This window comes from Mandrillus leucophaeus, unplaced genomic scaffold, assembly GCF_000951045.1.
Source record: "Mandrillus leucophaeus isolate KB7577 unplaced genomic scaffold, Mleu.le_1.0 Scaffold63, whole genome shotgun sequence".
Lineage (NCBI taxonomy): Eukaryota > Metazoa > Chordata > Mammalia > Primates > Cercopithecidae > Mandrillus > Mandrillus leucophaeus.
Window position 1 is genome coordinate 609,895 of NW_012106808.1, and position 4,493 is coordinate 614,387.

Consider the following 4,493-nt stretch of genomic DNA (forward strand, 5'->3'; position numbering starts at 1 on the left):
GAACACAAAGAAGTTTCTCAGAAAGCTTCTTTCTCTTTGTTATCGGAGGATATTTCCTTTGGCCCAATAGTCTTCAAAGGGATTCGAAATATCTGTTCTGAGATTCCACAGAAATAAGTCTAGCAAAGAGTTCCAGGAAATACAGATGTAACTCTGTGAGATGAATTAACAGAACACCAAGCGTTTTGTCAGAAAGCTTCTTTCCCGATTTCATCTGTGGATATTTCCTTTTTAATCATAGCCCTCTATGGGCTTCCAAATATCACTTTGCCTTTTCCACAAGAACACTCTCAGCGAAAGGCTTCTAGAGGGGAAAGCTGTAACTCTGTGAGATGATTTCACAGAACACAAAGAGGTTTCTCAGAAAGTTTCTTTCTCTTTGTTATCGGAGGATATTACCTTGGGTCCTATAGTCTTCAAAGGGATCCGAAATATCTCTTCTCATATTCCACAGTAAAAATGCTAGCAAAGAGAACCACGAAATACAGTTGTAACTCTGTGAGATGAATTAACAGAACACTAAGCATATTGTCTGAAAGCTTCTTTCCAGATTTCATCTGAGGATATTTCCTTTTTCACCATAGCCCTCTATGGGGTCCAAATATCACTTTGCAAATTCCACAAGAACTGTCTTAGCGAAAGGTTTCCTGAGAGGAAAGCTGTAACTCCGTGAGATGATTTCACAGAACACAAAGAAGTTTCTCAGAAAGCTTCTTTCTCTTTGTATTCGGCGGATATTTCCTTTGGCCCTATAGTGTTCAAAGGGATCCGAAATATCTGTTTTCAGATTCCACAGAAATAAGGCTAGCAAAGAGATCCACGAAATACAACTGTAACTCTGTGAGAGGAAATCACACATCACAGAGCAGTTTCTCCGAAAGCTTCTTTCCAGACTTCATCTGAGGATATTTCCTTTTTCAGCACAGCCCTCTCTGGGCTTCCAAGTATCATTTTGCCAATTCCACAAGAACTATCTTAGTGAAAGGCTTCTTGAGGGTAAAGCTGTAAGTCTGTGAGATAATTTCACAGAACACAAAGAAGTTTGTTAGAAAGCTTCCTTCTCTTTTTTATCGGAGGTTATTTCCTTTAGCTCTACAGTCTTCAAAGGAATCCGAAATATGTGTTCTCAGATTCCACAGAAAAAAGGCTAGCAAGGAGATCCACGAAATACGGATGTAACTCTGTGAGTGGAAGTCACACATCACTAAGCAGTTTCTCAGAAAACTTCTTTCCAGATTTCATCTGAGGATATTTCCTTTTTCACCATAGCCCTCTACGGGCTTCCAAATATCACTTTGCCAATTCCACAAGAACTGTCTTAGCGAAAGGCTTCTTGAGGGGAAAGCCTGTCTCTTATACACATCTAGATGTGTATAAGAGACAGCTGTAACTCTGTGAGATGATTTCACAGAACACTAAGCAGTTTCTCAGAAAGCTTCTTTCCAGATTTCATCGGAGGATATTTCCTTTGGCCCTATAGTCTTCAGGCGATCCGAAATATCTGTTCTCAGATTAAACAGAAATAAGGCTAGCAAAGAGATCCACGAAATACAGATGTAACTCTGTGAGATGAATTAACAGAACACTCAGCAGTTTCTCAGAATGCTTCTTTCCAGATTTCATCTGCGGATATTTCCTTTTTCACCATAGCCCTCTATGGACGTCCAAATATCACTTTGCCAATTCCACAAGATCTGTCTTAGGGAAAGGCTTCTTGAGGGGAAAGCTGTAACTCTGTGAGATGATTTCACAGAACACAAAGCAGTTTCTCAGAAAGCTTCTTTCTCTTTGTTATCGGAGGATATTTCCTCTGGCCCTATAGTCTTCAAAGGGTTCCGAAATATCTGTTCTCAGAGTCCACACAAATAAGGCTGGCAAAGAGATCCACGAAGTAGAGATGTAAATCTGTGAGGTGAATTAACAGAACACTCAGCAGTTTCTCAGAAAGCTTCTTTACAGATTTCATCTGAGGATATTTCCTTTTTCACCGGAGCCCTCAATGGGCTTCCAAATATCACTTTGCCAATTCCACAAGAACTGACTTAGCGAAAGGCTTCATAAGAGGAAAGCTGTAACTCTGTGAGATGATTTCACAGAACACAAAGAAGTTTCTGAGAAAGCTTCTTTCTGTATATTATCGGAGGATATTTGCTTTGGCCCTATAGTCTTCAAAGGGATCCGAAATATCTGTTCTCAGATTCCACAGAAATAAGGCTACCAAAAAGATCCACGAAATACAGATGTAAGTCTCTGAGTGGAATTCACACATCACAGAGCAGTTTCTCAGAAAGCTTCTTTCCAGAATTCATCTGAGAATATTTCCTTTTTCACCATAGCCCTCTATGGCTTTCGAAATATCACTTTGCCAATTCCACAAGAACTGTCTTAGCGAAAGGCTTCCTGAGGAGAAAGCTGTAACTCTGTGAATTGATTTCACAGAACACAAAGAAGTTTCTCAAAAAGCTTTTTTCTCTTTGTTATCGGAGGATATTTCTTTTCGCCCTATAGTCTTCAAAGGGAACCGAAATATCTGGTCTCAGATTCCACAGAAATAAGTCTAGCAAAGAGTTCCACGAAATACAGATGTAACTCTGTGAGAAGAATTAACGGAACACTAAGCAGTTTGTCAGAAAGCTTCTTTCCAGATTTCATCTGAGGAGATCTCCTTTTTCATCAAAGCCCTCTATGTCTTCCAAATATCTATTTGCCAATTTCACAAGAACTGTCTTACCGAAAGGCTTCTGGAGAGGAAAGCTGTAATTCTGTGAGTTGATTTCAAAGAACACAAAGAAGTTTCTCAGAAAGCTTCTTTCTCTTTGTTATCGGAGGATATTTAATTTGGCCCTAGAGTCTTCAAAGGGATCCGAAATATCTGTTCTCAGATTTCACAGAAACAGGGCTGCCAAAGAGATGAACGAAATACACATGTAATTCTGTGAGATGAATTAACAGAACACTCACCAGTTTCTCCGAAACCTTCTTTCCCGATTTCATCTGAGCATATTTCCTTTTTCACCATAGCCCTCTATTGTCTTCCAAATATCACTTTGTCAATTCCACATGAACTGTCTTAGCGAAAGGCGTCTTGAGGGGAAAGCTGTAACTCTGTGAGATGATTTCACAGAATACAAAGAAGTTTCTCAGAAAGTTTCTTTCTCTTTGTTATGGGAGGATATATCCTTTGTCCCTATAGTATTCAAGGGATCCGAAATATCTGTTCTCAGATTCCACAGATATAAGACCAGAAAAGAGATCCACGAAATACAGATGTAACTCTGTGAGTGTAAGTCACACATCACAGAGGTCTTTCGCAGAAAACTTCTTTCCAGATCTCATCTGAGGATATTACCTTTTTCACCACAGCCCTCTATGGGCTACCAAATATCACTTTGCCAATTGCACAAGAACTGTCTTAGCGAAAGGCTTCTTGAGGGGAAAGCTGTAACTCTGTGAGATGATTTCACAGTACACAAAGAAGTTTCTCAGAAAACTTTTTTCCTTTTGTTATCGGAGGATATGTCCTTTGGACCTGTAGTCTTCAAACGGATCCGAAATATATGTTCTCACATTCCACAGAAATAAGGATGGCAAAGACATCCACGAAATACAGGTGTAATTCTGTGAGATGAATTAACAGAACACTAAGCAGTTTGTCAGAAAACTCCTTTCCAGATTTCATCTGACCATACATCCTTTTTCACCGTAGCCCCCTATGGGCTTCCAAATATCACTTTGCATATTAAACAAGAACTGTTTTAGCGAAAGGCTTCTTAAGTGGAAAGCTGTAACTCTGTGAGATGAGTTCACAGAACACAAAGTAGTTTCTCAGAAAGCTTCTTTCTCTTTTTTATTGGAGGATATTTCCTTTGGCCCTAGAGTCCTCAAAGGGATGCGGAATATCTGTTCTCAGAGTCCACAGAAACAAGGCTAGCAAGGAGATCCACGAAGTGCAGATACAAATCTATGAGTGAATTAACAGAACACTAAGCAATTTCTCAGAAAGCTTCTTTCCATATTTCGTCTGTGAATATTTCCTATTTCACCGTAGACATCTATGGGCTTCCAAATATCACTTTGCCACTTGCACAAGAACTCTCTTAGCGAAAGGCTTTTTGAGGGGAAAGCTGTAACTCTGTGAGATGATTTCACAGAACACAAAGAAGTTTCTCAGAAAGCTTGTTTCTCTTTGTTATCGGAGGATATTTCCTAAGGCCCTGTAGTCTTCAAAGGGATCCGAAATATCTGTTCTCAGATTTCACAAAAATAAGGCTAGCAAAGAGATCCAGGAAATACAGATGTAACTCTGTGAGTGGAAGTCACACATCACAGAGATGTTTCTCAGAAAGCTTCTTTCCAGAATTCATCTGAGGATATTTCCTTTTTCACCATAGCACTCTCTGGGCTTCCAAATATCACTTTTCCAATTCCACAAGAACAGTCTTAGCGAAAGTCTTCTTGAGGGGAAATCTGTAACTCTGTGAGATGATTTCACA

The 4,493-nt window shown here is 39.6% G+C and overlaps 1 pseudogene; it reads right to left on the reverse strand.

Annotated features, from left to right (window-relative positions):
- LOC105554150 overlaps positions 1–4,493 on the reverse strand; it is a 158,309-nt pseudogene that overhangs the window by 148,988 nt on the left and 4,828 nt on the right.